This window comes from Dromaius novaehollandiae, unplaced genomic scaffold, assembly GCF_036370855.1.
Source record: "Dromaius novaehollandiae isolate bDroNov1 unplaced genomic scaffold, bDroNov1.hap1 HAP1_SCAFFOLD_42, whole genome shotgun sequence".
Lineage (NCBI taxonomy): Eukaryota > Metazoa > Chordata > Aves > Casuariiformes > Dromaiidae > Dromaius > Dromaius novaehollandiae.
The window spans coordinates 1,564,930-1,572,368 of record NW_026991361.1 but is presented as its reverse complement, the minus strand read 5'-3'; the positions used below and the strand labels follow the sequence as shown (position 1 = coordinate 1,572,368).

Sequence of the window (7,439 nt, the reverse complement as noted above, 5' to 3'; positions counted from 1 at the left end):
CTGGACCTTGCGAGGCAACGGTAGGCCCCAACAAGAAACAAAGACACATCCGTCAGCAGAAACCGCAACAGTAAAGATAAGGGAGAAAAGCAGCCTACCTAGGAACAACCATGCGAGCCAGTAAGGAGCAGGAGACCCCAGACCTGAATACTACTAGTGGTCTGAACTACCACGGGAGGGGTGGAGAGCTTCGACTGGAAAGTCGTAATGGCCCCGGGATTTCTTTGCTCGGGGTCCCTCTTTGGAGGCACCCAGCTCGAGCTGTAATGACAGCATGCACGTCCTTAAAATGTCATTATGTAATTTGCTTTGCTTTGGCTGGGAACTTCTCTGCGGGAACCTAGGGTTGGACCCTGTTCTGGTGGCCGGCGAGCCTAACCTTCCCTAAGAGCGTGGCACCCCAGATGGGACCCTAGGTGAGCACTGTTGGGGCCTCTCGTCTCCAAACGATCATCTGGCGCCATGGGGTGAGTTCACCTGGGATCTTTGGCAAGAGGAGGCCCCAAGAAGGTGAGTCTTAAATTCCCGCCTGCATTCTAAATTCTGCTCTGGTAACAGAGTGCGCTGAAGGGGTACGCGGGCTGATCACTGTAAGGCGTCCCAGGCAGGGGGGTACGCGGGCTGGCCACCGTAAGACGTACCAGGGGGATGGGTAGGAGTCCCATCCCCAGGGCTGGAGTGGGTTTTAAGTCCCATCTCGGTGTGGCCAGAAAGGGGAGTGCGCAGCCTGGTCAGCATGAGGCGCACCGCAAGACTATAGCAACAGAAATGTAGAGACACTGTGACTGGTGTGAGTGTGAGCAGTGCTGTGTGTGAGAGTGCGTAGAGCCTGGGAACGGACCGGGGAGCCCGTGGGCTGAGGAAGCCGCCTGCTGCGAAGGGACAGCAGTCCTGGCAGTGCAAGCCTGGTGCAGGAGCAGTGGCAGCTGAGAGGCAATGCCAGCTTGCCCCATGCCAGCCTGCGGGCCAGCACGAGGGGTTGAGTGCTGCTTTCTGCTGAGGCTCTCAGGGCACCAGGGCACAACAGGGCTGTGCTTGTCAGGGACATGTCGTGGCATGAGATGTGCCCGCATCAGCCCCCTCCCCCCGACAATTTGTAAGGGGATGTAGCTCAGTGGAAGAGCACCTGCTTTGCATGCAGGAGGTCCTGGGTTCAATGCCCAGCATCTCCGGCGGACGGGGAGCTTTTTCCTCAGTCTCCACCCCCCTGACCAACAGCGGGGAGGGCTGGCAAGCGGCTGCATTGCTCCTCTCCACAGAGTGTCGGCTTGCCCTCCAACGACATGGCAGGCTGTCATGTGGGAAGTGGAGCTCGCCATGCAGGAAGAGCCCAGCCACATCCTCAGAAAGCCTGCCCAGGGCAAAGGACATCATGAGGGCACGACTCTTGCAACAAGCTGAGTGGCCAGCAGTAGGCAAACAGGCAGGACTTGTCAGATCCTCAAGTGCCTCTCAGCAGAGACCACAGCCCTGTGAGGCAAGAGGGTGTGCCCATGAAGACGAGAGGGCTGGCTGCTGGCTGGGAGCTTCTTTTAGCTGCAGCAGCAGCAGCACTGCCCTGGCTGGGCAGGCAGGCGCTGGGAGGGCATCAGGCCCAGCAGGTACCTCCGACCACGGGAGGTGAGAGCTTGGCAGGAGGGCAGAGGGCAGGCAGGTGGAGGGGTGTTGGAAACTTGCACGGGAGGAGCCGACGGAGGGAAGACCCAGACGCTCAATATGAGTGATCAGCGTACTTCAACTTTATTAGGCGTGGTCTTTCTTTATATAGTATAGGACTAATCAGGCTCATACATATTGCAAAAGCTGAGCTCCTTATTGGTAACAGCAACTTTGTTTACCCAGCAACTTCCCCATCCCATCACCCACAAGTTCACTTGTAACACATTGCAGCCAAGGACAGCGTGCCCTTGGCTCTGACTGGCTGTTTTCATGTTCATACGTGACTCGGCTCACATCAACTGTGTGCGATATGCACTTAGTTCTTCTTCCTTTATTTGTTCAATCTTCACATGACCTCTGCCCTCAACCCAGTCCTCCACAATTCCCCCGTTTTTATTTTGTGGGAGAAAGACCTTTTTAGCTAATTGTTCAAGCTTCTGTGTTAAGCAGCCAAAAATCACTCTTGCAACAACAGGGATTAATATAATTATAAGTATAACACGCAGCCCTTCTTTGATCAAGCTCAAAACCCAGGTACTCACATTACCAAACATTTTTCTAAACAGATCATCAAACCAATTATACTGCACGGTGATTCTCTGGGTGTGGTCCTTTAGCCATTTCAATTGCTCATGGATCGATTGTCCATGATCAGAAAGATTAAAGCAACACATTCCTTCAAAATCTTCACACCCATGTCCCTGTGCCAAAAGCAGAAAGTCTATAGCTGCTCTATTTTGCAACACTGCATGTCTCAGGCTATCCATATCCTGTGACATTTCAGAGAGAATTTGTGTAGTAACATTTGATTGCCTAACAGCCCAACAAGCAAGTTTATTTAGATTAGACATGGCATGCGCAACTGCAACGTTAGGAGCTAAAGCTGCGGCGAAAAACCTTTCCGCAGGTCCCCATAATGCTACATCATCAGCACAATCTGAACCTAGTTTTTTCAATTCACGTTTGCCTCGACGATTCTCACTTCTTCTATGTTTGATTGCTGCAGTCAGATTTGACCAACGCTGATCATGTAAGTCAGGGGCAAAGAGTGTCAGGCGTCCTATATAACAAGGTCCCCCATAAGCGTTTCCTGGCACGCCTTGCCATGCTCTGTCACCACAAATTAGAAAAATACCAGCAGGCAGTGCCTTAGGGGCACTCATAGGACCATTGGCGTTAAACCCTAAAGTTCTAGACGTTATGTTCGTCCAATGAGTCTTATTTTGTTTACCTTTATTTAGCATAAAACAGGTTTGTGTCCAATTATCACTAGTGTTTCCTACTGCTACTGACCCTAACAAATCTAATTCTTGTGGATCCCATGGCAACGATATATTAAGATGTTGCAGTGCAGCAACCACTCCGTCTGAGAGGTTGCTCGAGAAGGACCCATTTAAGAGAGTGAGTGAAGTTGAGTATGGGCCTAACAGCTTGACCAATTCCTTTGGAGCTCCTATAGGCACCCCAAATAGACACGTCCGGAAGGGATCGCTTCCTGAGGCTAGAGACAAACAAAAGGTGCGCTGGTTAGTTTCGTTAGCCCATGTAACCCACATATTCTGCTGAGTATCAATCTGAGACAACATCGTAGACCCTTCAGCAATTATCATAATCAATAGGACAATTTTGCGCAGAGTTGTCTGTCCGATTCCGAGCATGGTCTTTGTCCACAGTCGCTCCTTCGTCTATCACAGGTTTCGTAAATCTGCTGGGAACCCAAACCGGTCCTGTGGGAGAAGATATACACACATAACCGCGCCCTACATATATTACCTCTGCTGGACCTATCCATACTCCCGTTTTCATGTCCCGGTATTTTACTCTAAAGGTCCGGCTACCAGCCTTTTCTTCTTCTATATGATGTTTGATTGCTGGTGGTTCTTTGTCGTCCCCGAATACACACAAATAGTTTAGTACAAATAGGGTCTTATCAATTTTTTCCTGGAATAGTTCGTTTTGGTTGTAACGGTGGTGCTATCCATTCTAGTACAATGGGTTCCGCCAACCCTCTTTTTTCCCCCGTTTTTATTTTGTGTTGTGTAATGGCTCCCATTAGGTATTGTGGGCCACAGAAAATAGTAAGATCAAGTGGCTGATTTTCCAGGCGTCGGTGCGTAGCACGCGTAGTAATTAGCGATGCAATTTCCTGGAGTACCCGTTGCTGTTCCTCTGTGAGCGTGACGGCAGCCGCTGGGTCTGTTCCCTTCAGCAAGGGGCGTAGAATGCCGACAACCGGACGGATCCATTGGAGGTCTCCTAAGAGTTTTTGAGCATCATTGAGTGTTCTTATGTCAGTCCTGATTGTCAATTTCTGTGGTCTGATGGTGGCATTCGAAATATGCCAACCTAGATACTGCCAGGGGCTGGATTCCTGTACCTTTTCCGGGGCCACCACAAGTTCCTTTTTCTTTAATTGTGTGATTAGATCAAATTTTTGTTCGGGAGAAAAAGGGGTTTTTTGTGCCAACAATATGTCGTCCATGTAGTGATATATCATGGTCTCTGGCCACTGTTGACGTAACGGTTGAAGTGCCGCATCGACATAGAGTTGACAGAGGGTTGGTGAGTTTCGCATACCCTGCGGTAGTACTGTCCATTCAAATCTTTGGTCTGGCCCCTCTCTATTGGTAGCAGGGAGTATAAATGCAAATCGCTGTTTATCATCTTCATGGAGGGCTGTAGTAAAGAAACAGTCCTTTAAATCTACGATTAGCAGGTGCCAGCCTTCTGGGATCATTGCTGGGTTGGGTAACCCCGGTTGTAAAGCGCCCATGTCATGCATCTGTCTGTTTACAGCACGTAGATCGTGTAAAAGTCTGTATTTGCCGGATTTTTTCTTGATCACAAATATTGGGGTATTCCAAGGGCTGGTAGATAGTCTTAGATGACCTTGTTTGTACTGTTCCTTTACTAGTTCATGTGCTTGAATGAGACTTTCCCGTTCAAGCGGCCATTGCTCTACCCACACAGGCTGATCAGTCCTCCAGCTGAGTGGGACTGGGAAAGTCCAGGCAATGGCCGGTGCTATAAAGGGTGTTCCGAGGTAAGCACCATACCCATCTGGGCAAGGATATCGCGCCCTATTAATGCTTGCACTCCTTCAGGTAGGGGTAAAATGGAAACGGAGCAATTAACCACCTTGTTCCCTATAGTCCATTGTAGCGTCGATGATTTTCGGGCGAGGGTGACCCCGCCTACTCCAGCTACCGTAGAGCTGGTCTCTCGGGTTGGCCAATGCTGGGGCCAAATCTTAGTGCTAATTATTGATACATCCGCTCCAGTGTCCAATAAGGCATTAGTGCGTATAGATTCTTCTTTATACTTTACAGTCACGGTTTGCCGGGGCCTTTGATGCATTCCGACAGTCAGTAATACTACACTTCCAGTGGAACCAAAAGCACCATAGCCTCGTGGTTGCTCTTTCGCTGGTGCCACCCCTACAGTCAGGTGGGGAAGCGGAATAAGCTGGGCTATTCTCGATCCTTGTGGTATGTGCATAGGTGGAAACATTGCTGAAACCACAATTTGTATTTCCCCGAAATAGTCCTTGTCGATCAATCCTGTCAAAACTTGTAATCCTTTCATTGTAGCAGACGATCTTCCAATCAGTAAGGCACCTACTGGCTCATGATTAATAATTACTGGTCCGTAGACATTCGTCCGGATTCTTGTTGGCTTTGTATCCAATAAGGTGGCGTCTACTGCTGTTGCCAAGTCCAGTCCGAGACTCCCTCTGGTGGCTGGTCGAAGACAAAGGGGTTCATGCCGTTCGGAGTGGAGCTGGGCGCCGGCTGGGGTGGTTGTGTTAACTGCGGGGGTTGCTGAGTTGTTGTGGTGAATGCCGCCTTTTGTGTCGTCGCGGGGCGGCTCGTCCCGCTTCTCCGGGCGTTTCCCGAGCCAGCCTTCCAACAAGCCGCTCCATCATGTTTGTTGCTTTTGCAGTTGGGACACCATATTCTACTAGCTTGGCATTCTCTGCGAAGATGACCAACAACGCCGCATCGGTAGCAGCGTGCCGATCGTCGATCAGGGCGGGTATTTCCGCCGAGAGTTTGCAAAGGAGCAAGGGCAGCGAATACCTGTCTTTGATTCTGTTGCATATTATCCCGCAACGCCTGTGCTTGCTCTCTCATGCTCTCTCCTAATTGTTTCACCGCCTCTACTAGCATAGCTTGCGGTCCTACAGGTACCTGCGCCATTCTTTCTAGCTCCTCCTGGGGGGGGGGGAGGGGGGGGGGGAGAGAGAGAGGGGGGAGAGAGAGAGGGGGGTGGAGAGAGGGGGGGAGGGGGGGAAGGAGGCGCTGAGGGAGGAGGGGGGATCTGCCGCATGGTCAATGTTGCTCCTTTTGGCAGGCCTGTGTTCCCAGACCCTCCCTGGGCAATAGTAAAGGTTCGGATCGAGGGGGGCGATGGGTATGGGGACACCTCTGCATGCGGGGGCTCCTTGAACCCATCGGGGCTTCCCAAACGCTCCGCAGCGGCGGCAGCTACTTTTTTTTTTTTTTTTTTTTTTTTTTTTTTGAGGTGCGAGAGCATTAGTAACTGCCCTCCACGGCTTCATCAGCTTTTTTGCTGTCTTGTTGTCACTTATTACTTCATCAAACAACTTGTCCCCAAATTTTTTCCATTCAGTTTGTTCGAACATGGTATCTGGGTTAACAAAACACCCCTTAGCCACTCCGTAAGCTAATAGCCCTGGGAGTTCCTTATGACATTCTATTCCTTGAGTACCCCGCTTTTCTAAAAAGCATCTTAACAAATCATAAGCCGCTTGTCGCTCCGTGGTTACTCACTTACCGTTGCAACCTTTGCAAGACCTGCGGCGAGACTTTCTGGCAGGACCCCGTCTCGTCCTGGGCACGGACCCCCTTTGTTTGTGTCCTCTCCACCTCCTCTGTAACTCTGGCACGTAGACCCCCTTTTGTGTCTCGTCGCCTTTAGCACAGCAGGACCAGCTGTCTCTAGTACTCTGTCGACTCCTGAGTTTATAATCACCGAGTCCCTGACCAGCAGGGTCCCTGTTCGGGCGCCATTTGTTGGAAACTTGCACGGGAGGAGCCGACGGAGGGAAGACCCAGACGCTCAATATGAGTGATCAGTGTACTTCAACTTTATTAGGCGTGGTCTTTCTTTATATAGTATAGGACTAATCAGGCTCATACATATTGCAAAAGCTGAGCTCCTTATTGGTAACAGCAACTTTGTTTACCCAGCAACTTCCCCATCCCATCACCCACAAGTTCACTTGTAACACATTGCAGCCAAGGACAGCGTGCCCTTGGCTCTGACTGGCTGTTTTCATGTTCATACGTGACTCGGCTCACATCAACTGTGTGCGATATGCACTTAGTTCTTCTTCCTTTATTTGTTCAATCTTCACATGACCTCTGCCCTCAACCCAGTCCTCCACAGAGGGGAGCACTGGCACGTCGCTGGGGAATGGCTCCTGTGCCAGCAGCGCCGGCCAGCAGCAGGGGAGCAGCCACTGGGGTCACCATGAGCGCTGGGAGCTGATTCAACAGCTGGGCATGTGGCAGCGGGAGCGGGAACGGGAAGGGCAGGCGCAAGCACAATGGCTGCTGTGTTGGTTGTGAGCTCACTTGCATTCCAGTTAGCCCAGTGGCCAGCAGTGGGTGGGCAGGCAGGTGTTAGGAGGTCATCAGCAGCATGGGAGAGGCTGCCCAGCAGCAAGGAGAGCTTGGGAGGAGGTGAGAGGGAGGGAGAGGTGAAGGTGACCTTGGTGGCTTGGATGCTGAGGTCTCTGCTTTCAGAGCAGCTGA

The 7,439-nt window shown here is 51.1% G+C and overlaps 1 long non-coding RNA gene across 1 annotated transcript; it reads right to left on the bottom strand.

The window, feature by feature from the left end:
* Nucleotides 1-2,475: 2,475 nt before the first annotated feature.
* LOC135326024 (uncharacterized) lies at nt 2,476-6,836 on the bottom strand. The gene is made up of 2 exons (XR_010386706.1): nt 6,457-6,836; nt 2,476-3,386 (listed from the first exon to the last, which is right to left on the bottom strand). It is a non-coding gene; the product is annotated as an uncharacterized LOC135326024 (long non-coding RNA).
* Between the last annotated feature and the right edge of the window lie 603 nt (nt 6,837-7,439).